This window comes from Lissotriton helveticus, chromosome 3_1 (genome assembly GCF_964261635.1).
Source record: "Lissotriton helveticus chromosome 3_1, aLisHel1.1, whole genome shotgun sequence".
Lineage (NCBI taxonomy): Eukaryota > Metazoa > Chordata > Amphibia > Caudata > Salamandridae > Lissotriton > Lissotriton helveticus.
Genome location: NC_136061.1, coordinates 1722927242 through 1722953476, shown reverse-complemented (window position 1 = coordinate 1722953476; position 26235 = coordinate 1722927242).

The window sequence follows — 26235 nt, the reverse complement described above, 5'->3', positions numbered from 1 at the left end:
TTCCGCAATGTGTTGATTTGGAAATTAGCTCCCTTCGTTGCATTGCTGATGTGATGATGCATATTGAGATTGCAGTCAAGGGTTATGCCTAAAGATTTTGCTGAGTCCACAATAGTAGGTTGAACGTTGAGTGCAATGAGATGGTTAAGCCAGGACTGAGTGAGGGGGACTTTGGTGGTAGGCACTATTAGGAGGAATTCCGTTTTTTGAGCGTTAAGTTTGAGGTGATTCTCTGCCAGCAAAGTCTGCATGTTCCTAAGCGTTGTGTTGAGTATTTTGATGTCATCAAGGGTGTGTATTTTAAGGTAGATCTGGGTATTGTCTGCGTACATGTGAAATTGAACATTAGATGCTTGAAGTAGTGCGGTAAGTGGTTCCATGAGTAGATTGAACAGAGTAGGGGAGAGGGAGGATCCTTGAGGGACACCAAGTGTTACAGGAACTGGTGTGGACATAGTATTGTTAATCTTGAATTTCGCTGGGGACGTACTGAGGTAGTGCTTGATCCTTGTGTGCGCCACCCCATTGCTACAGCCTGGTCCTGCTGGATGGGAGATCGGGAGCGGAATGGCAGTGACCTGAAGAGCGACCAGGAGGCGCGCTACTGAGCGGAGGTACCAGTATACGATCCTTGGTGCTCCCCTGCGGTGGTCGCTGAGTGCCTGGTCTGCTGGCTCTGCGTAAGGACAGGATGTCGAAATCCACTCAGCCTAATAGTATCACACAGTATACAACCCAGCGTCTGCCGTCGCATTGGATTACGCGGTAGACAGGTCGAGAGGAGTGCGCGGATGTGCCGGCGGAGCCTTCCCGGGCGGAGTTGCTGAAGGCCATACAGGGATCCCATTCTGCGCTGGAGAGGCAGATAGAGACTGTATCGCTTGATGTCAACCTCCTGCGAACGGATCTTCACAAAGTGGCGGATAAGGTATCGGATGCGGAGGGTAACATTACCAAGTTACAAGGGCAGGTGGCTTCCCTCCAGAAGACAGTCACGCAACTCAACTCTACGACGCACGCATTGGAACGAAGAGCTGAGGACGCGGAGGGTAGGGCGCGCCGCAGCAACATTAGAGTCCTGGGTGTGCCGGAGCGATTGGAGGCGGGGAATGCCGAGCGCTTCCTGGAGGACTGGATTCGGACTCAACTGTGCCCGCATGGGCTATCAAATGTATTTGTCATCGAACGGGTGCATAGGGCCATGGTCCCCCCCCCCGCGCCCGGGGGAGCCCCCAAGGGCATTGATTGCGAAGATCCTGAACTATAAAGTCCGGGATTGCATTCTGAAGGCGGCGAGGGAGACGGAGTCTCTCACCATTGAGAACAGCCGGATATGCATCTATCCTGATTACACCCAACAGGTGCAAGAGCAGCGGAAGTCCTACCTGGGAGTCAAGCAGAAGCTCCGGGAGATGAAGCTACAATATATGCTGTTATATCCGGCCAAGGTCAAGGTCATATCTCAGGGCGGGCGCATTTCTTCGAATAGCCCGCTGAGGTGTGGGAGTGGCAGGAGATACAGGGGTGATGACATGCCCCCGGGAGAGCGAGGGGGGCCCGTGAGACCTGGGGGAACCATCCCCAGAGACGACGATGCGGAAGGCGGAGATGTTGGGACCTTCCTTGGCGAGGGATGGTCCAGAGTCCTCGGGCGCATCCGCCCCTGGGGACGTGTTGGTTCCAGATACCCTGCAGGACATTGTGCCAGGTACAGACTCTACGGCTCCGGTGATCCCAGAGACTGGAATGTCTGAACTGCTGCCGGGGACGGCTCTGTCATAAGGTACTGTTGGAGTGAAGAGTGTTGTGCTCTGCTTTGGGGGCTTTAGTGCTGGGCCTTGAGTTTGTATGAGGTACCTGGGAGCCGTGCTGTTCGAGCTTGAATGACGGAGTGGAGCGTAGGACCTGTATCCCGGTGGAACGACCTTATGTGGCGGTGTCTGTCTTTATTTTGGCTGGGGAGGGCCCTGCTTCGGGACTGATGCCGGCGGCCAAGCCCAGGTTCATTCCTGTACGTCTGGGTCCCATGGGGAGCTAGAAGGGGGGTGGGTGGTGTTTGGTTGGGTGTGTGTGTGTGTGTTGGATGGGACGAATAGGGTGGCTGTGTACGTCCTGGCACCAGCAGGGGGAGGGCAGGATAGCGTGTTTTGGTGTTGCTGTCATCTTGCTCGTGGGTGGGGGTGGGGGTAGATGTTATGGGGGTTGTGGGGTTGGGGGTGTTTGGGGGGTTGGTGGGGTTGGGAGGGGAAGTTGTTGCTGGCATCGAGAGTACTGTGTTTCTGGTTTTTGAATGGCTGATCAGATGGGCTAGGTCCCCCGGCCTGGATGCTGGTTGGGCCCGTGGGTGGCGGAACACGCTGTTTGTAATATATGGCCAGGTTGGGCGTGATCTCCTGTCATGGGGTTTAAATTCTTAACTTGAAACGTGCGTGGATTGGGCACTTGCACTAAAAGATACAGGGTCCTTTCATTCCTCCGACGCCATGGCGTCTCCATTGCGTGCCTCCAGGACACCCACTTGAACGAAGAGGGTGCCCAGAAGCTGTCCAAAAAATGGCGGGCCAGATGTTTCATTCCTCCTATTCTACCTATGCCAGGGGGGTCCTAATCTGGGTGGCACCTGGGGTTCCCTGTGCCGTTCAGTATGTTGAGGCAGATGTCGAAGGCAGGTACTTGCTGCTGCGAATCAAGCTGGATGGTAGGGATTTCCGGCTCTTAAATTCCTATGCACCTAACGTTGATGATCCGGGTTTCTTTTCCCATCTCCAGGACCTTATTGTCTCGGACTTGGACACCCCCTTCGTTTGGTTTGGGGATTTTAATTGTGTGTTGGACCCGGATCTAGATCGGCATCCTCCTCGCTCTGGCACGAAACCACGTATGACGGCACGCCTAGGGGAAGTGATGCATAATTTGGGAGCTGTGGATGTGTGGCGTACAGCCATCCCACTCAGAGGCTCTTTACTTGTTACACCCCGACGCACGACACACATAGTAGACTGGACCGCGTCCTTGCGGCCAATACGCCCGCGTCTCTCTCCTTAATAGCATATAAATAGAACAAGTGTTTGTACCAGCTAAAGTCCAAACACCATGGAAATACAGGAGGGACCAACATCATTTTTCCATGTGTAATACTCCTGTGGCTGGAGGCAAATTCCAGCAGAATAGATGGCTCACTGTTAGTTCACAGGGGCTTTGAGTGAGTTTTGACCAGGGTTCAAACCCCAGCTGGGGAAAATCGTTTTTTTAAAGTTTTTTTTTTTAATTTTATTTCTAAATTCCACAAATGAAAGCTGTGCCTTTGTAAATCACCCCCTAGCAGTATCTGGGACAACTATGGCCTCCTTAGTCATAGTGCATGTGAGGCATTGATGGCATGCTGGGTGGCATGTGGATAGGGGGGACAGGTTTGCTATGAAAGAAATCACTTATTTAGTGGAATGAGAATGTGGGGATGATTGTGTAACAATAATAAATGCATGGGGCTAGTGGCAGACTGTATGAAAGGAAGGGCTATTTGTATTTAAAGAATGTAAATCGAGAGAAGATTTCTGGTATCTAAAGTCCAAAGACAATAGAAACAGAGGAAGGACCAACATCATTATTTTATGACATATATGCTTTTGGCTGGGGATATTTCAGCAGAATAGATGGCTCACTGTTAGTTCACAGGGGCTTTGAGAGAGTTTTGACAAGGGTTCAAACCCCAGCAGGGGAAAATCGTTTTTTAATATTATTTTAATTTTTTTAAACAATTTATTTATTTTAGCAGAGTGAAACATAGTCCTTTGGAAATGCTCAACTGATAATAATGAAAGACCAAGTAGAAAATCTATGGCATATGTCACATCAGATGTGGCATATGCCACATGACAGAGTGACACGTGTCACATGCCAGACTTGGGCTCCAACCCCTTCTCCCATCCTGGTGATTTTCTTGGACCAGATCACGCTACAATATGACTTCACCCAGGCCTTGCTACATACTTTATTGGGCCGTTGAAAAGGAGGTCCCCGCAGTCTCCTGCAAGAACCACAGGTCGGCAATCCCAAAATGGCAGACAGGGGGGCGTGAGGCGATGCCTCGTATGGCGGAGGCGAGGCCCAGCCAAGGCTCGCCCATGGAAATGCACCCCTGAAGTAGAGACATGGGAGCCCTAACTCTGAACAACAGGATAGTCAGTGCCTGATACAACAGGTAGAATACACAGTATAACCAGCATTTACCATGCCACAGTCTCGCCTTTGCACATGGGGCTAAAAAGCATACGTGGCACAGCCATTCCGCCTCCGATCCGACTCAGGATCTTGCATAACCCACAGGCGCCCTACCCACTGCACACAACTGCTCTGCCCCTATGAAGGGCTTCCTCACCGTGTTCAGACGCCCTCTGTGGCTGTCGCATGTCCCGATATCCCCGTTCATGGCTCTGTGAGATTGTCCAGCTGATGACTCGGGACCAGGAAAACAATAAGACCGTCGGAGCTGAAGTTCTCGCGGATCCATCGTCGCTCCGGCTCTGTCCGCGCTGAGCTCCGATGCTCCTCCGTCGTCCCAGCGTCGTCCCGCCAAACTTGACCTGCAAGGGGATAAAAGAGAAAATTAGGAGGCCCCGAGCACGGGGCACGACCAGTGTGGGGGAGCGTCCAGGCGACAAGGGGCCACCTGAGCGCTCCCCACTCCTTTAACCTAGGGTCGTGGGGAGGGGGCGACACGCCCCCTCCCCCCGCCCCCCAGCCGCCCGCCCCCCCGACCCGGAAGCCTGCACAATGCCTTCCGGGTTAGGGGTCGGGCGCCAGCCAACCGGTGGTGTGGCGCGCACCCCCGCATCATCACTGGACGCCGGGAGGTCACGCCCCACCACCGGGAGACAAGGGGAGAGGGGGGGCCGCCATGCAGGTGGGGGTCCGAGGGCCCCCCCATTTCATTTGGCGGCCTCGGGCCCCCTACCTACACTCCCTGCTCAGGGCCTCCGTGAGCCTAGAGCCGGCCCTGTTGCCAGTGATACAGGAATCTTCAGCCAGACAGAGGGTAGGCCACACGACATGGCAGTGTTTCCCTCTAATGAAGTTTTCCTTTACTTCCTTTGTAGTAATTCCTTTTCATTTAAATCTATTTTTTTTTACTGAATGCAAGCTTCATAGTTTCTTTTTCCAGACATCGGAGCTTCCCGGCCCATGTTCGGTTGTTTAAGGTATTGACACACTCGTACTGGTGACTGTTGCCCTTTAGATTGTTTTATTCTTTATCTCGCCACTGGGTCTTTTAAAATTATTTTTTATTGGTGTGCAGGGATCTCCCTGGACCCGTTTTGCCCCCACCTGCTTGTCCACCTTTATTTGATAGATAGTGAACCTTGCTGTTCTCCATTGAACTGTATTGCACGATGATTGCGCGAATGACCCCTTTTGTGGGTCCATCCTTTTGCCCATAGCCTCTGTACCTCTCTGCCGTTCCATAGCACTGTATGGTATGGCTTCGTTCCCACATCCAGACAACTTGGGGTGTTTTCGGTTTTATCTATAATGCACACTTTGGCATTTTTACTACTTCTCACTTGAAATTCCATAGGGTACATGAATTGTACTACCTGGATGGTGCTTACCTGTATGACCGCCCACACTGGGGCTTCCAGATTCCCATAGCCTCTGTTCCTCTCTGCTGTTTCAAAGCACTTCATAGGAAGGCTTCCCTTCTACATCTGGGCATCTTTGGGTGCATTTGAGCTTTATTAATAATTGTGCACACATTGACATTTTTACTTTTCCCCATTGGAATTCATTATTGTTATAGTCCGATGTTCGTTCTTTTCTGTTTAGGAGCTTCAACAAGCCCTTTGTTGGAATTCGTTCAGCCTGATTTACCATGCTGACCCATGACCTGATAATTCACGTTTTTTTAGTCGCTTTCGTTTCCACTTTCCATGTTAGATTACTAATACGGAGTATCTAATTACCTGTAGGTGCTCTACACTACCTTGTCCTGATGAAGACCCCAAGCTAAGGACCTATTTACCTAGAACTCTTGAAGGGGTCGAAACGTTGACTGTTTCTCTTCAACAAGCTAAGACCACTGAGGTTAATTGATCAGGGTCGACACCATGCAATGTATTTGTATATGTTAGTAGGCCAGTCATCGGTTGTATAGGTTTAATTCATGTTAATATTATGTATATATGGCACATTACCTCTCCTTATTTTCCCTCACCAATGCACTATTTCCCAAGCACTTTCCTTCCTTGTCCCGAGCACCTTCATTTCCAATTTGACAATGATTATGATGTTTTCAAATAATCACTGGATTTATGGACAAATACATTGCATCATTTGCAGTAATGTTAATTTGACGAAGTGAATGCTTTGACTTCTCTTTTTCTCTCGAAAGTGTTGCTCGCGTGTCATTTTCTAAGCGCATGCTCCACCCATGTGCTTTTTCCCTTTTAGTTACCAATCTGGGGTGGAAGCAACACAAGGAGGTAGGCAGGCAAAAGCAACATGTGGTAGGTAGGCAAAAGCAATATGGTGGGAGGGCAGGACAGGGAAGCAACACAGGGGATTAGAGGAAAACTTGGGATTGGGTGGTGAGGGACAGATAAATAACAGGAGGGAGCAGGTGGGAGACAACAGGTAGAGAGGAGGAGGGCACAGGTGGGGGGAACAATATGGAGGGTGCGGGAGAAGTACAAGAGGGAGGGAGACAGCTCGGAAATGCATGCGCTCTCATATGCTTAACACAAAAAAAGTAGTGCTGGAAAAGCGAACAGTGGAAGCAGAGATGCCAGACACTCAAAGAGTTGGCAAAGAGGCAATGCTCCATAGGAAGGAAAAGCACAAGATTGACAGGCTGGAACAATAAAAAGAAGCAGGCAAATTATTTATGTAAAAAACAACTAATGGTAAGCAATGGGCAGGCTCCAACTCCCTCTATATTCAAAGTATAAGTGAGGCAATCAAAAATATGCTAAAGGTGGAGGGACCAACACAAGATGGCAAACCATCAAGACAGCAATGTTTAAAGCAATGTTGTACAGTAGCACAGCGGAGGTGCAGTATGGTGGAAAATAAAAATGCCATGATGCAGCCAGCACTTTTTAGATCTCACCTGCGACAGCGCTTGTGCGCTCGCTTGTGAGGGGTATTGTTTACAATAAAGGGCTTGCAGCACATCTATTGCTTACTATTTGCTTGCTTCATTGTCACTCTTATTTGCAGCCTCCTAATTGGACATTGCATTGCAGGCGTCACTTCCTATTCTTTGTGTGTAGTATGGACCAGGCAGAGATTGCATCCTCTTGATTAGTGTCCATTCACTAATTGTGCTGCAGTTGAGTTACATATTTGAGGACACTTCCTCTGTTTTCAGTTCCATTTAATGTTTTCAAATGCATTTTTTAACATTGTTCATCTTCACCTACAATTTTTGACTTGCTTGTACAGCTATAATAAAATTACATTTTATGTGTGTTGGATTAAGTCATTATTATGTGTAAATGTTAAACTAACAAGTGCACCTTCATGATGTTTGCAGCCGCACGCCTATTATAATTGCCTTCCAGTCTATTATCCTCTTTATGCCTTAGTATTTTTATTTTTCAGTTGCTTGTTTAAGTTACTTACACTCACAACTGTACTGCTCTATGCCATTGCACTCCACTCTACACCACTAATGTGTAGCCATGCTGAACAGTTGCCACGCAGCTATACAACACGAATAAAAGAAACTGACAAACCCAATAGCTCTTGAATGGGCTTTGCTGGTGGAGGAACAGGCATGGGGGGCAACACAAACAATAAAAGGTAGTGGTGGTTGGGGGAGAAGAGCTATAACATAGTAGTGTCTGCATCACAGTGCTTTCATTTTGTTATGGTGGGTGGGGGCAACTTGGGCAGTGGAAGGAGAGTAGATGGGCATGGGAGAAAATACAGACAACGGAAGGAGAGTGGGAAGGTGGGGTAGGCAAATGGACAAGAAGAAGGAAGGTAAGAAAGGAGGGAGAGAAGGAAAGTGGCAGCAAGCAGCAACACAGACAAAGGACGGCAGTAGGTGGGCGGGAGCAAGCATCGACATGGATAACAGAAGGAAGGAGGGTTGTAGGGGCAAACACAGAGTGCAGAGGGTTGGCACGCAGGGCACAGAGGTGGAAGTAGTAAATGAGGGTCCCAGATAAAAAAGACGCATGCAGGGCACAGAGGTGGAAGTAGTAAATGAGAGACCCAGATAAAAAAGACGCACTATTGTATACTGCTTAAACACAAAGAAAAAAGTAGGAATTATAACGAGCATTGGCAAAGCCAATAGGTCTCACTTTCAGCATACTGGTGGTGGTATGCTTTTAGCTGATGCTATTCAACATCGGAAAAAAAAGTTGTGATGTGAGCACATAGTTTGGATCTTTCTTGGGAGAAATACCTGAATCCTGTTTCAGTCTCCTCGTGGTGTGGAGCGCTTGGGAGCCCAGCAGTGGAGGTAGCTGTTAACCCGGACATCATCCACGGACTACACCCAGGGGTCGGGACTGCGAGTACCAGGGGACCTTGCGCACGCCAAACACAGCGCACCTGGTGACTCTTCCCGCCCCTGCCCCGCCCTATTTAGACCCGCCTCCTTACGCACAGCGGGACGCGTGTGCGGGACGCCGGACTAAGCCCGGACAAAGGGCGGACAGTCTAAGACAGTCCAAGACTGGCCAAGACTGTACTGGACCAAGACCTCTGATACATTTCTACTGTGAGGTATTTACTAGTGACCGAAGTCCATAAGGCATTACTACTGCTTGCCTGCTGTGTAGACAGAACATTCTTGTGATTGCTAGTGGGTCACTAGATCTGCATATACTGTGCATGCTGTACGTTGCTCTTTGATCATGTCTAAGCAAAAGTCAACTATCGCTCCCTCTAACACCATGGACAACTACTTAGTCTAGGTAGTGGCAAAAATAAACAATGAGCGAAGGTCATCTTTGGGTCTAAGTGCCTCACCAATACTGACCCAGTTGGATTCCACAACGGGCGACCTATTGGATATAGATCCAACAAATGTCATTGCAACATCGCCCGATATAAATACGGGTAGCCCCCTCCTAAATGTCTTAACAAATTCCAATATAGACGTAATAGTAGAGGATGATTTAGTTGATTCACATCAAGACTTAGTCTTTGTAGAGGAAGATTCTCCCTAACCTGCACCTGTCCCCGCTACGAGAGTAGCAAAAGGGGCCACTAGGCTCCAATCCAAACGAGGGGGGCAGCGCTCAAGTAAAAAAGGGCCAGCAACTCCCCCGAGCAAAAGAACCACAGAAGATAAAGGGGGCGACGAAAATGGGAGTAAGGGGTGGGATGAGACCAACATTAAAAAACTTATGGGCATGTTGGACTCAAAATTAAGTCGCATAATCAAACCACTACTATCTAAGATTGAGCATCTCACAAACAAAGTCAACAAATTGGAGTCTCTATTGGAAAGTACTATTACCAATGTGGGGGACATACCTAATCAGGTGGCAGACAATATTGAGCAAAAACAAATCATGGGAAAAACATCAGGGGAAGGAGGAGAGATAGCAGCTCCAACTCATCCACTCCAACCACAAGCAGAAGCAGGTGCAAATATTGCTATAGTTGATGATCCTAGGGCAGAGCTACCACTGATTACTGAACCAGCTTGGGGTCTAGAAGCGGGACCAGTGGAATTAATTGTGGAAGCCTCTCCCCTAATATTGGTCTTAGCTAATGTCCCAACCTTGAAAGAAGGCCAGAATGAATCTCCCCAATCCCTATCACATAAAGCATTGCTTTGGTTGTGTAACAACATGCACATCTCTCCCTGGGGTAAACAAAAGCTGACAGAAGACTTGTCATCAGCAAGAACAGTAAAGTGGATAGGAAGTAGTTCTAAAAAATTCGAGGGCGACTGTGTGATATTGAATTTCAAATCTCCTGAAGTCTTACCTGAATTACTACCTAACCTATTCCCCCCGCAACGTAGAACAGCAGAAATAATTCCTCTTACGCTGGACTTCTTTTACAGTAGAAGAGGACTGGTAGCAAAACCAAGTGTGCTAAGGACCAAATGGTCAGTGGTGGGTAGTAGAAAGACAAGGGGGGGGCAAACATGTGATTGGGGGTTAACTATGGAAAATAGATATTCTGCCCTGTCCAATTTAAATGAGTGTGATTGACTCATAGGGCCAACGAATAAGCTAGAAAATTCACAGGAGAGGTTAACACCTTTACCTACTTTAAATACGGTCTGTAAACTGACTAACACCCAGGTAGGAATATGTAGGGAATCTTTAGATCCTATTGCAAGGAGGGTTGAAAATGCTAAACAGGATAGAAATAATATTGTTAAGCAGGAAATATCCGGTGGCCGAGTGTCCAAACAGGAGATATCTGCTCCTCCGGATACCCTCGCGGCAACCGCAGAAACCAGTTTATCCCTAACATCTGAACAAATAGTAAATGGCAGAGGTCCGCGTTTGACAGGACTAAACCAGGATAAATTAACCCTGACTTTTATGTCATGGAATGTCGCAGGTGTAGCAAATAAAATGGCAACTCCAGAATGGTGCGAGTTCATTAACCCTTTTGATATCATTATGTTACAAGAAACGTGGTCATTGAATCCAGTATTCCGACAGGGGTATATAACATTTTGTATCCCCGCAATAAAAAATCGAACTGGCCGACCTTCGGGCGGCCTACTAATATGGATACGCCAGTCATTGAACTGCACAGTAAAAAAAGATCTCTACCAACTAATGATATCTTAGGACTTGACATTAGATGGGATAATGGCCAGGAGCTAGCCCTTTTTAACATATATGCCAGGGGGGTTGGTCGTGGGAAATCTTCTGATGTGGTGTCTACTTTAGAACATGAACTAGAGCTGCTACCTCTGAAGCCACATATCATAGTAGGCGGAGACATTAATTCTACCTTTGAGCCTTTGGGGGAGGAGGATAGGGAACTATGTCAGGAAGAAGATAGTAAATGGGAAATTCCCCAGCTTGAGGTGCCTACAATTAGGAGTTGGAGTACTGTAGCCATCCAAGTGAAAAGCCTTTGTCTGACAAGAGGTCTAAGAGCGGTTAATGGGCGTACGCCCTCTGATCGAAATGGAAATAACACATTTGATAACGGCCGGGCAGCTAGCAGAATAGACTATTTCTTATTAGACATACGGGAATGGAGTAAATTGATAGATATGGTCGTGGAACCAAGAATGGAAAGCGATCACAATCCCTTGTGCATGACCCTCCATACACACCAGGGGAGCATGGTACAAAGTAGCAGGGATAAACTGGTGACCAAGGATTTAGTAAGCTCAAATAACCAGCAAAACCTGAAATGGGAAAGGCTTGTAGAAGATGTAGGGAAGCTAGATGATCTGAAGAGAACAGTGGTTATTGAAATAAATAGCATTAAACCTCATACTGGGAACCCGGATTTCCAGGCCTACATGGTAGAGGCCCATAAATTTTTTTTTCACGAATTACAGGGTTTCTTCTTAAAAAAGGTAGACCGTAGCACGAGTAAAAAACAACCACCAAAACAGAGCTGGTATGATAAGAGCTGCAGAATGGCAAGACAAAATTTGAGTAGCGAATTAAGAAAGGGTAAGGCTGATGCAGTAAGGAAAGCGAGGGACCTATATAGACTATCCCAAAAGCAAGCTAAGAGACGATGGGACGAAGAACATTGGCGTGAGTTGAAGCATGCATGTGCAGCTAGGGATTCTAAGTTGTTTTGGTCTACGGTAAAATGGGATAGGGGAGGGGCAGCTCCTCAACCCCATAATCACGTGGGAAAAAACAAATGGATTGAGTTTTTCAAGCCACAGTATGCCCGCAGCAAAACACAAGTCATTGAGACCCCCCCCCCTAACTGTTTATTATACACAAAAAGTATTTAATGAAAATGATGTTAATATTGCTTTGGATTGTGTAACGGGGGGAAGAGCACCTGGAATGGACGGTATTCCGGCAGATGTTTTTTTAACAGATAGGAAATCATGGTGTTTGTATTTTTCATGGTTGGCGAATGCAGTGGCTATGGGAGGAGAAGTCCCTCCCACCTGGAAAGGAGCTGAAATAATTCCCGTCTTTAAAAAAGGCGATAAATCCCTTCCAAAAAATTATAGACCCATCAGCTTGATAGACACAGCACAGAAGCTGATGGGCCGACTAGTCCAGAACAAACTCCAGTCATGGATTGAGGAAAATAACATCTTGTCGCCATACCAAGCGGGGTTTCACCCACTGACCAGTTCAATAGATCAGGTATTCTATTTCATCGCTATCTACTGGAGAAATGTAACCTTGAAAAATGGCACCTTATATGCCGTATTCGTGGACTTAAAATCAGCCTTTGATCTAGTGCCACGAGAAAAGCTGTGGAAAACTTTGGCTGAAGCAGGTTTAAGCCCGGAACTGCTCACTCTTCTGGTGCGTCTCCACGAAAATAATTACGCCAAAATCCGGTGGGGAGCACAGGGAGAAGTGACCGAGTCATTTCCAGTAGAACGAGGGGTGCGGCAAGGGTGCGTCCTGGCCCCTACATTATTTTCCATTTATATCAATGGTATTGTGGAACATTTGAAAAAATAGCCTAACGATGCCCCAATCTTAGCTGGCTCACATGTCCCCGTCCTCATGTTTGCGGATGATACGCTTATACTTTCCCGCACACCGAGCGGCCTTCAAAAGGCTGTTAACTCATTTGGTGATTCTTGTCAGTCGGGGCCTTGAGCTGAACACAACCAAGACAAAATTTATGTGTTTGAATCGACAGTCTACATTTAAAGGTGTAATCAAGTATAAGGGTACTCCTCTTGAGGAAGTGAAAGATTTTTCCTATTTAGGAATAATACTTCAGAACAACATGAAATGGAAATCGCACATTAATACCGCAATACTAAAGTTTAGCCAGTTATCAGGTGCGGTGGCCATGAAACACAAAGCCTCCTTGACAAAACCCATAAATTGTGCTCTTGAAATTTATAATATGAAGGTCTTGAGCGCATGTTTGTATGGCTCTGAACTTTGGGGCTTATCAAACCTGGTGGACTTGGTTATTGCGGAAAATACATTTTTGCGAGGGTTAATAATGGTACCACAAAGTACACCCATAATTCCATTGAAGTTGGACCTGGGTAGGAAAAGCATTGAGGATATTGCCCGATTAAGGCCATTGTTGTATTGCAGGCGACTGATGGTGACCCCTGAGCTGGCTCACTACGCCGATGCATTGTTAGATGTTATTAAGTTAGATCGGTTTCACTGTATTGCTTGGTTGAAAGATCTGCGGGGCTTATTGGTAAAACTAAATTTGGACCATCTTTGGGGCAACAGGGATGTGGGTTGCTTTCCGACAAAAGCAAAATTGAAAGAAATGTACTGGGAGATGGTGTACTGCACACTTTATTGCACTGGGAAAATAGCTAAACTGTCAGCCCGGTTTCTGGATATTAAAATGGTACCAGTATGTGAAACCTATTGGGACAAAATTCAAAGCCCACGTGACAGGAAGCTATATTTTCAATTCCGAGTAGGAACACTGCCAGTAAATGCTTTCAAGAAACATTGGATCCCACCGCGGGACGAGTATTGCTATTTCTGTAAAGATCAAACGGAGCATATTTCCCACTTGTTGTTTTGTTGCCCCTTATATGCCATCCCACGCCGGAAATGGCTACGCCCAGTTTGTTTAAATATTGGCACTCGTAGCCAATCGACTGCTCTCAGAATACTAGAATCAGACTGCTCCCCGCTCTTTGCAATTGCTGTAGCAAAATTTCTTGGCTGGACATGGGTAATTCGCACTCGCACTTTGGCAGCTAATGAGATAAACTGAAATTGTTTTATCAGAATTTTATGAAATAAGCAAGTAGCTTTAACTGTATAGTGTTTTCGACTGTCAAATGTTTAATAATGTATTTTAATATAACTTTTTAGATGTAGTATTTATTTGTATAGTGTCTAGGGAGGAAATGCTTTTATGACAAAATGTCGAATAAAGCTTTGAAATTGAAAAAGATTGTAAGTAAAAATGGGCTTTACAGAGTTCATGTGGCTCAGGATGGTGGGTGCTTTGTCAATTGTACAATAGCTTTGTCATTCAAAGGCATTAACTAGTAAAGGTTTATTACTACTTGATGGAACCCCTTTTTAGAAAAAAACCTGGAAGCAGTTAAATGATCACTTGCAGAATGTCATGGTGCATATTTGGAGGGAATGACGGAGAATGGTGGTAGGTATCAAGAGGAGGAACAGAGCCCAGTGGCGTAGGAAGGGAGGTGCGGTGGGTGCGGGTCGCCCTGGGTGTCATCATTGAGAGGGTGACAAAATGGCAAAAATGTGTTTTACACACATATTTTTGCAATTTTGTCAAGCCAGGGGTGACAAGAAATGTTCAACACCGGGTACCACTTGACCTTGCTATGCCACTGACAGAGCCCACATCTACATTAGCCCAGCACTGGTGCTCTTAAGATGCTGGAGTACGTGGTACAATTCAAAGCTGCGCAAATAGCAGCAAACTCATCAATAACGTTACATTCAGAACTCTTCCAACTGAAAGATGATGCCGCCAAAATCTCCTTACTTTAACCAGAACCAACCCCCTAACTAATATATGGAAAGAGGGCGTATGAAGTCCTAGGTCGTGACACAGAGGTAATCAACTAAAATACCCTGGTTGTCGTCATGTAGGTATTTCAACTAAATGGTATTTATCATGAGCAAGTCCCCACTGCTTTGCCCTTACACAGTACTTAGATTCATACTAAATTGGCATTTTTTGAGCCAGTGACAGTGTGACAGTAGCCAGGGCCACTAGAATTATGTGATTGTGCGGCCGTGGCACCTTTAGCATAATTATGGATTTTCCACATAATACATCTTCTGCTGCATAATCTGAAGCTTTTATTAAAAACACATTTTGTTTCTAGCTCAAACGATTCAAAAGTTACTAGAAACGCAGCGACGTGTTTCCATGCAGTGGAAGCCCCTCTGCAGAAGTTGAGTGGTAACCTTTCTGTTGCTTATTTCTATATCTTTATATTAAACTGGTGCTAATGAGTGGTAACGAATGCCTAGACGATGTTAACAAGTGTAATAATCACAAAAAAACAAGCATCTGCAATGCAATCGGTCTCGCCTTTGGGACCTTATATGTATTTAGCTATGCAGCACATTAGCCTGGGTACAGAAACATCTACTGTTCTTTAAGATGGAGGGAAAATAAGCACCAAACTGCGTGACACACCAGGTATGGGAACACATGGAAAGCAATATTGCCTTTCAGCGGAAAGTGGTATAGTCCAAAGCTCTGTTGTTAATATAAAATCAGGGCCTTCCGTGGTCATATCACTGAAAATACAAGATTTGAAAAAAATATTATTGTCTACGGGTGCTCGTGGAAGACAATTTATATGGACTGGAATGTAGAAAATGCTAAAGTGATTCTGGTATTTTACTGACCTTTGCTGGTCGTTTTCTATCAAGAAAGTTAAATAGAGGCAGTTTCCAGAAAAATTAAAAAAAGAAAGTCTCTCAGCAGAAAGCGATTCTGGTATTTTACTGACTTAGGCTGGCAGTTTTCTATCAGGACATTTAAATCGAGGCAGCTGAACAGAAAAGAACAGTCCCAGAACGGAAGCAGACACGTCCTAGGGCTGATCTCCAGAGCGGATGTAGGACGCTACGACGCATACCGTCACAACGCGCGCTTTAACAACGCGTCCCTTACAACGCAAGTCGTTACCACGACTTGCGTTGGGGGCGCGGATTGAGAATAGTATAATTTACTATTCTAACACCCATCCCCGTGGACACTAGGGAAGGTGTTGGAATAGTAAATATACTATTCTTAATCCTCTTGCGCCCTCCAGCGCAAGTCGTGGTTACGACTTGCGTTGTAATGGACGCATTGTTAAAGCCTTGCGGAGTAAAATCCGCGTGGTAAAGGATGTTTCCCCTCCAGAGCCCACATATTACATCCACATAAAAGTATAAACCTAAGTATCTACTAGATGTCTCGAATGCTCGACCCAATGAAGTAGTACTATTACAAAATGTGCCTCATTACGCCGCATAATTTGCTTTTTCTTGTCACATAATTTACTCAACCCTGCCACATAATTTGACCCTCCTCTATGCGCCCCAGAATTCCACTGGTCCTGCTGTAGGCTTGGCGCTATACAATGTTTTTCTTTCCGTGAAACAGCACTGGACCAAAGGTAAACCTGTATTGGAGAGAAATGAAGAGTCCAGGAAGTAAGGGCGAGAGAAGGCAGGGGGCCATTGAGGGCAGGAGGGAGAGATGTAGAAGAAGGGATCGGAGTGCTATTAAGATGGCAGGAGACGAGGTAATCGGGGTGGCAGGAGAGGAGGTAATCAGTGTAACAGGAGGTTCCGAGGATGTTAAGCACATTTCTGGTACCAGGTGAGATCTTCGCTAACTTTTTGTCCTTTTACTTTTTGGTTCCAGTTCCAGTAAGCTCCTCTGAGTGTACGTGCGCTTTGTAAGCAATAAATGAACTGATGCAAAGGAGAGGCTGGGCGGAAGGCGAGGAAAGGAAAAGGAAGGAAAAAGCAAAGGAGCAGACAGATGGCAGCAGAAAGTAGGGGAAGGGGGAAGGGAAGTAATGTGTAGGAAAGAGCGGTTAGAAGATGGAGAAGAAGGCAGGAGGAGAGGACATCAGGAGTAGAAAGACAGAGAGGGTGGAGGAGGTCCAGGGGAGAGGCGCGGCGAGTCGTACTCAGTTGTTGATTATGGGATTGTTTTTCCCAGAGAGCTAAAGTGACACGTGATGCTATACTTTGATGAAAGCGCTATCCAGCGACTATGAATAAACCATCTCGTATTACATGGAAATTAGAGCAAACGATTCTAAAAACAACCAGTAAGAAAGGAAACAGAAAGCCATTCGGTTGCTGGCAAGGAATACAAATGGAAAACCAATGAACAACAAGTTGGATCGGTTACAAAAAATGAAAACGCGTAAAAGTGCTTTTTATTTTAAACCAAGTTGGGGTGCGGGGATGGAAGAGACGGGGAAGCAAAATCAGCATGAAGAGTTCTGCGGAACACAACGACAATGCAGGAATGGGGTGAGGGAGTTACAGGGAAGCAGGGTTGGTGAGAGCAACACAGAGACCCAGTTGCGATAAAGGAACAATGCAGGAGAGTGCAGGAGGGTGAAACCAACACAGAGCACTGGCAGGTAACGGGGAGAAGCACACTGTGTACCCGAGCGCGAATAACCCCAAGGTCACTACATCCCGTACCGTGGCCCGACGTAGTGCCAATATCGGCCCATCCCCAGACCTTTCATCATACAACACAACACTCCACCAATAACCGACACAACACAAGTTTGATGGCGAAAAGTTGTTGCAGTTTTATTAGCATATACATTATGCTCATGTTGGGTTATCTTACGGGTCGATCCAGAGCAGGCCGCCTCTCGCGACCCACCCACCTGATGAGCCATAACCCCCCCCGGGGTGTTAACCGCGGGGGCGTTGTCAGTTTGGGGGGAAGGTCTAACCCCTCCCCTCGGCGGACCTCTATTCCGCCCCTTGCCCACGCCCCCCCCCCCTCGGGGGGCGGAGCGTTGTGGCAACCCCCGGTTGCTCAGGTCTACAACCGCCCGAAGGACTAACGGGGCGCCGTCACTCCTCCAGGGTCCAACCCAGCGTGGACCTCCCTGGGGATAATTCTGCTCTCGCACCCACCGGTGCTCCTGTAGAGGGTACCCCTCTGTACCCTTCTGCATTGGATCGCCCTGTAACTCCGCCTGCAACACAAAGACAGTAATATTAATAGCAACCCCCCCCCCCACACTTACTGCCCGAAAGCAGGGTAAGCGGAAGGGAGGGAAAAGGCAACAGGCAGTACCCACTCATGGTCCAGGCCTGGGAGGGCGAGGGTCAGCGCAAGCAGCGGCCAACGCACAAAGAGGGCGCTTGACCCTCGCCCCCTGGGCTATATAGACACCCCTCCCCTCAAGACACAGGAAGTGACATCACGGGGGGGACCAAGATCCCCCCAACCACTACACCGTTCAGGGTCTGTGCCATCCTATGGCACTAAGGGTGGCCGCCCTCGTAGGTGGCCACCTTTGGTGTCCCGGGGCAGCCAATCATAGTGCCAATATCGGCCCAGCCCCAGAGACCTTTCATCATACAACACAACACTCCACCAATAACCGACACAACACAAGTTTGATGGCGAAAAGTTGTTGCAGTTTTATTAGCATATACATTATGCTCATGTTGGGTTATCTTACGGGTCGAGCCAGAGCAGGCCGCCTCTCGCGACCCACCTGATGAGCCATAATCCCCCGGGGTGTTAACCGCGGGGGCGTTGTCAGTTTGGGGGGAAGGTCTAACCCCTCCCCTCGGTGGACCTCTATTCCGCCCCTTGCCCACGCCCCCCCCCTCGGGGGCGGAGCGTTGTGGCAACCCCCGGTTGCTCAGGTCTACAACCGCCCGAAGGACTAACGGAGCGCCATCACTCCTCCAGGGTCCAACCCAGTGTGGACCTCCCTGGGGATAATTCTGCTCTCCCACCCACCGGTGCTCCTGTAGAGGGTACCCCTCTGTACCCTTCTGCATTGGATCGCCCTGTAACTCCGCCATGGCTCTGGGTGTGGCCGCCGCCGCCCCAGAGTCCCCCCACCTACTAGCTTCCTATTAGTACAACCTGATGCTCCTAGTGCTTTCCGCTATATCAACCCAAACTCGTCATATCAACTTCGGGTAAATGAACCCCGTCTACATCAAAGCACACAGTGCATTTGGCAAGTAGCAACGCGAGCCTGATGAAACAAGTTCTCCTATGCTTCAGGCTACTCCCAAGTTGTCGGGCGACACTATCCACCTCTCCTTGGCGCCAAAGACCTATTGCACTACAATTGCAATCACCGGCCCCCTTCAGCTCAGGCAAGGACAAGTCTGCTCTCTTCCTCAGCAACGCCAAGCTGGCACGCAACCAAACTTCCTTCTCACTTCTGCCGCCCTCCGGACAGGGAGCTGTGCCAGTGATGTCCATGAACTTCACAACTAACTGCCAACTGTGCTTTGCGGGTGTCCATCAAGTGTGCCATCTCCCAGACTGTTCCTATTCTCTACCGCTGGCTGACCAGCAACCAACAAGCCCCTATCAGGTAAACAACACCACTGCCACAGGCATGGTGTCCCCTATCTAGCATGTGGCCTTACACCCTTACTTAGACCTACTGGGGACATAATCCCCATCAAGGTCACACCAGGCGGCTCACTCCCATGACGCCGACCCTACTGTAGGCTAAAGAACTCCTCGCATGTTTAGCCTCACTGGAAAGACACGTAACTTTCAAACCCATGGGAACCTAATTGTGAGACCATCACCTCTCAACTATGCCTGCCACTGCGTTCTGGTGTCTACTTAAAATACTGTGTCGAGGATCTCCTCATGTTTGACACTTGTACAAGACGTCCCCCTGTGCCCGGCCTTCGCTGGACCCTATGAAGCTTGTAACAAGCCGCCTATACAACTGTATATACAAGTTGTGCCACTAATGTTATGTTATGTTATTTTGTCTTTTGTATAGCGCAACGGCTACTCAAAAAGAGTGTCCCGGCGCTTTAGGTAAGGAAAGCTGCTTCACCATAACACAACACAATTAAAATGAGAAAGCAAGCCAAATACGGTAAGAAGGGCTACTGAGAGGCCTACTGCATAAACAGCCAAGTTTTAAGACCTCTCCTAAAGGCAAGAAGACTGGTGGCCCCCCGGAGTGAGAGCGGAAGCGAATTCCACATCTGTGGAGCCAGCAAACCGAAGGAGCGGCCGCCCAGGCGCGCTCTCTTCACTCGCGGGACAGCCGCCAGGAATAAAGATTCTGACCTCAACGAGTGAGCCGGCTGGTAGAAGGTCAGTCTGTTTTGGAGGTATTTTGCTCCCACCGCATGGAGAGCCTTATAGGCCAAAGTCATTGCCTTAAAGGCGATCCGTTTGCGGATGGGTAGCCAATGCAGCGTCAGCAATAGACCAGAGGCGCTGGCACGTCTATTTAGACCGAAGATGGCCCGGGCCGCCGCGTTCTGTGCGACTTGAAGCCGCTGCAGCAGGTACTCTGGTAGGGCCAGGTAAAGAACGTTAGCGTAATCCAACCTGGACCTGACCAGAGCCTGCACGGTCAGCTTCCTGTGTTCCTCAGACAGCAGAGGTAGAAACCTCCGCAGCATCTTTAGCAGGCCGAAGCAGGTGCCAGTCACCCCCAGGATCTGGGCTTTCATCGTTAGCCCCTTGTCCATCTTGACCCCCAAGTTCTTAGCCATTGGGGAAGAACAAGACGGGGGGAACATATCGATGGGCCACCAGGCATGCCAGGCCTGCCTAAGTGAACTAATCCTTCCTCGCTCTTACTTCCTGGCATGTGCGCACTGCCAATGGAATCCCTACTTTAGTACCTGAAAACACTAAGTAGATACTATCTAGGTGAAAGCTTACCCGAGCACCTAGCCACGGGCCCTCCACTGCGTGTCCACCCCTGTTGTTGATTTTTAGCTGTTAAAATTGCCTGCCCACTACCGGACCCTTCACGTAAAACCAGCCAAACCAATCGCTTACATGGCCAACTATGTGCCAAACATGTGTCCCATGAATTAACCAGTTAGAGGCATACTGTATCAGCCTGATCCAAAGTGGAGGCAGAGCTGAGAGGTCTTAGTGGGATCAGACTGGAGGAGGTATGTGAGTGGCTAATGCAGGCCCAAAATTCTGTGCAACCTGATAATGCATCCCCATAGTCCAATGGGCCAGAGTAAAGAAAACTGGCAATGCTGTGGTGCAACCATGTGATTGTCTCAGCGTGGGCCAGGATGCAGCAGTTAATGTGAGGCGTATGCCGGCCCAACTAAACTGCAGGGCTATCCAGCTTGTACAGGTGATGTGCTGAATATTGTCTGGTATATAGCCGCTATGCCAATTGCCTCCCTGTAAACTCCAAAAGGAGCACTACACTTACAACAGTCGATGCTGCTTAGTTGCCCAAGATGAAGACGCCACCGTTAAAGCTTTCTTGCATAGCCAACTACGAACTAGCCACCCCCCTTTCAGCGCTACACGCGTAAAACCGCTATGTGTGACATTTCCATATTACAGTGCATGATGAGTGACATTGAAGGACTAAGAAAGACACTTTCTTGCTAGTACACATCATTGAAGGTGAGGGAGACCCAATGTCAGAATTAAGCCCATCAGACCCGCAAGCATTGTAGGCAGACCAAGGATATCAGGCTGCTTTTGTCAGACATTCCATAGCTTGGGGTGTTCATGTGTGAGACAGTGACCTATGCACGAAACCTTGGGAGTAAAAGTGCCTGGTCTTGAATGCGACTGTATAGCTCACATGGAACAGAGTCTCACAAAATTACACAGTCAGTCTGAACTGCCTGGCCCCGTGCGACCGGAGATTTTAAGAGAAGTCCTCCATGTACCCCACAATGAGGACCCGCCCCGTCGTCTACCATTCTACCCATGAGGTTACTTGTCCAGTCACCTAGGAGCTGTGGCCCGACAGGAAAATAAGACTTAGTTGCTGTTTGGTCATTGTCTGATGTTGTAAAACAATAACTTTGGGTATCGGGGAAGAAAACAAAATTCCCCCATTCTGAACTGATCAGCCTGTGCCAAGGAAGTGGTCCCAACATGGGTATTTTCAATGTGCTCCAGGTATCATAACCCCCACCCGTCCCTCAGTGGATGGGGCCTCCGATGTTCAAACTGCTAATAAATATTAGAGAACAAACGGCACAGTAATCCATTAATGCACATGAGATGCATTATATGCCCAAATCAACCTGTTGTCGAGCTGAAAACACATTTCCCCTTTTCTATCGCATTAAATGCTTGATTAGCCCCTGTTCTGCCACTGCATCCAGCGCGAACACCCCAATTATTTATTTATTTATTTTTTTTTTTTTGAAAACCTTTATTGACAATGAAAGCTCACAAATACTGGCCTACAACCCCACGGGCTGGCCAGAAACAGAATGATCAAATAACCAGCATACAAAAAGAAGATCTGCACAGGATATAACATCAGGAGCACTGGTGAAACAAGAAAGACCATCGAGCGTTCAGCAAGAGCAGGATAATAAAGGTTAAGTTTTCTAGCACGGGGAGGGGACCAAAAGAATAACGGGCCGTATACGAGAATACAAGGGAGGGACCGCGGCAAGCCGCCATTTTATAAACACAACGTAAAAAAATGAAGCCATATAATCAAATCGAGCAAAGGACAAAAACAGAATCAGACCATCAAATAGCGACAGTGGCAACAATCAATCGCGCACACTCACCTCCGCCCCCACCCAAACAAAGAAGACGTGGTCAAAAAGCCCCATCACAAAGACTATGCAATACGCACCCCAACGGAAAAAGGGCACCTCCATAAAGGAGGAAGGGAAAGAGGGAAAAAAGACAACAGAAGGAACACCCGCCAGACCATGCATCCTCAGGGGGAAAAACAGGACAATAAAACCGGCATGCGATGTAACAGCAACATAATACCAGAATAGGCAGCAAACCACAATCAGCCACACACCGGAAGAAGGACAGAATACCCCCGGGGGAGATACAAGGTGACAGAGTTCCGAAAAAGTGAATACACAAGAGCCATAGAACAAAAAGGGAAAATAAGGGGGGAAAAAGACCCCCCGACACAAACAGACCCCCCCCACCCACCCCTAAGCCCACCCTGCACCCCTGCAGAAGGCTACGGCCTACCCCCCCGCAGCGTGCCTGTCGCCCTAAGTTGAACCCGAAATTTAGTGGAACAAGAAAAGTTGGAATTAGAAGACAAAAAAGGGGGGGGGGAAAGGGAGGGAAGGAAAGAAGGGAATAAAGACATACAAACATACACACGGGGGAGGGCCAAAGACAGGAGTAAATGCACCCATCCACCCGCCCGGGTTAAGGGTCCAAGTCCTCGGGAAGCCAAAGAGTATCAGGCCAAAGTCCAGGAGCACTAACCAGTTACACAGAACCATATCAGGACACAGAGATCATCCAAACCGTTCATGAACCACCGCATATAGGAGCCAGTTTTCATCAGCCCTGACCCTTTTTATCCAAAGCAGTAAGGGTCCGATCCAACGAGGACCCTGCCAGAAAGAACAGAAGGCAGGCAGCAGGAAAGTCCAACGGCAGTCCAAAAAAGTCACAGGAAGAAAAGCATGGAAGATCCAGGAAAGTCACAGAATGTAGCAAACGATGCAGGCACAGTTCCAAGGATATATCCATAAAAGCCGACCCATCCGGGCCGGTACAGGAGACGTCATCGGGCAGTGGTGATTGAGAGGGACCAGGAGAATCATGAAAGTCCGGCAAAACAAAATCCGGCTCCCGGGCCAAGGGCAGAGGAGGCAGCACAGGAGGAGAAGGCGCCATCAGGATGCGCGCCTCCGGGGTGGCAGCCGGGGCCGAGTCCGCCAGGAGAGTACCAGCCACACCCCGCGATATCGATGCCTCATCCGGTCGCGGGGGCCCGGGAGGCCCGTAGTGAGGAACCGTCTCGAGAGCCAGGAGTGGCGCGGCCACCGATAGCCGCCAGGATAGCAGGATGGTCAGGATCCCCTTAAGTGCAGGAAAACATTCACAGTATCCGACACCCGGGCCTTGTGGCGGGCCCCCAGTGCTCGTCTGGGCCCGGCCCAAACAAATGGGGCTGGTCGCCATCTTGAGAGCCCGAACAGGCCGCGCGGCCAACAACCTCCGCCGGGGCGGCATTAAAGCAGATGAAGTCCCGTCGACAGGCAGAAGAACACCCCGGACAGGAAGGGGGGCCACCAGAAGAAGGGGATTCGCCGGCCCTCCAATGTCGCCAGTCCCGTTCTCCGAGTCCGGGCGGCAAAGAACAAAATGGCCGGACCGGAGAACAAAGGGGGAGGAAGCCGAACACACGAGGAACCCCAATAATGAAGGGCAGCGTCACCATCCAAGGCCGCTGCCACACAGGAGTCTCTCAGCCAGGAACCTCCGGCTCACACGAACAGCGGCCCTCCAATCACCTCCAGCGCGCCCCGAAGGGCAAGCCCGCAGGCTGCATCCGGCCCAGGAGCCGGGACGAAGAACCAGGCCAGTCCGCTCTCGAGTCCCGGGAACGATCGGGGACACTGCACCGGACCCACAGCAGCCAGGACAACCGGAACAAGTGGTAAGTGCCTGCAGTGCGTCGTAGTAGTACCACACAGCAAGGAGGGCTTCCCGGGGCAGGATAAATGCAGGATAAATGTGAAAAACACAGGCGGGCGAACGGAGCCGAGCTAAAGCGCGGCCATCTCGGTCGCGAGCTAGGCTCCTCCCCCAACACCCCAATTATTGCATCGTAAAAGACATTGTCCAGACTCAAGTAAGAGAAAACATAAATTCTACACAGGGCTGCCTAATAAGTCCCAGCTCCCAGTTGCTATCCATGAATTACTTCCATGAATGAAACCAGCACAGCACGCGTCCCACACCCCGTATAGTAATGACAACTGATGAGAACATGGAAATACCAGACCCTAACACACTGCCTCCAGTGAGCTATGATCCTTCTACCTGTTGATAATTCAGGTGGCCCCCCATGTGGGTGTGGCGGCTCTCGTGCGCGGTTCCTGCATTAGAGACAGAAAACACTGATTAAAATGTCACCCGATCCACGATCTGCATTCTCTGCAATGAGACATGGCCCTCAATGTCCCCCACGCTACCCATGCCAGTTGTGGTTACGAGCACTAAGTAGTCAGCATTACCTGCACTTTCCTTGACATCCCAAACCACTTCTGCCTCCCAGGCCTACAAAACTGACCTCAACGTCTCTCCTTAACAGACCCTTCCAAAACGTCATGCCTTCTCTAATAACTAAAAGGAGGCCTTATGTAGAAAATCTATTCTCCTTGACTATGGAAGTGTCCTCCCCATGTGATCTCGTGTTATGAGGGTCTGCTATTTACAAAGAATTTTCCTTCTATCTGTGTTTGTTACTCATTGTCCCCTGCACCCTTCGCTTATCCAGGATATAGCAACAAATTATTGCACATGGGCTACCACTATGTCCTAACTCACCAGTTCATTACTCCTTCATTCCTACCATGGGGTGCAACCTGCGCACCCCACAACTGGGATAGTAATGACACCTGGGGAAAACCAGAGATCCCAAATCTTTGGCCCCCTGCTCCCAGTATGCCATGACCCTTCTACCTGTTTATAGTTAGGGAGACCCGCCAAGCAGTCGGGGTGTTCTACAGCGCTGATTCTGCATTGATACAAAACATGATTATAGCCAAGCCCCCCCTATAAACAAACTAGGTTTTCTGCAAAGAGACCGGGGCCATAAAATGCCCCCCACGCTACCAATGCTAAGCCAGCTTGTCAGTTACGCAAACTAGTTTGCAAATTCAATCACCCGGATCAGGGGCCCTTAATTGTGCACCAGTTACTGCTAACGAACACCTTCCATAAACGCACCTGGGATGCATCATATGTCAAGCCCCCCCGGATGTGTGAAATAAAACGCATTTCCATATTGTCACACGGCATGCATGGCTTTCCGACAAGAACACCCTGTTAGCACGAGCTTCAAAATCTTGCAGCTGTCGCACTACATTACAACCGGTTGAGATGACGCCCAAGCAACATGGTGCTGTGCTAATAAATAAAGGTTGCCGCTGCCTAAAATACAGGTCGCAGCCCGAAGTCCGCTTGCGCATAGGCCGTGAACAGTGGTCACAAAATCGAACGTTGTGGCGAGGCTACCGCTGCCTATTCGCTTTCTCCGGCCTACCTACGTCTAAAACTTGCATATCCTGCTAAAATTCTGCTCACTCACTGAAATGACCCTCCTAATTGAACGACGTGGGCAGCGAGGCTTGCGCAGGGAATGCAGGCAAAACCTAAAAAAGGGGGGGGCACATGCGTGGCAGTCCCTGGATGAAACACGCTAAAATACGTTCAGCTGAGTGGGAGTTGGGGGGCGCGAAAGTTGGTGGTACAAAGAGAAAGGCGTGCACCGTGCCACAGTGATTCATATTATAGACAGAAAGTCTGCTGAAACACGCACGTGGGGGGCTGCGAAGGTGAATCCTCCCGACGTCCGTGCACAGGATGGCTGCTGCAAAGGACCGGACCCAAGATGGCCGGGTGCCCCCCAGAACGGGAAAATGGCCGGAGTCCCCTGGGGCTGCGTATGGCAAC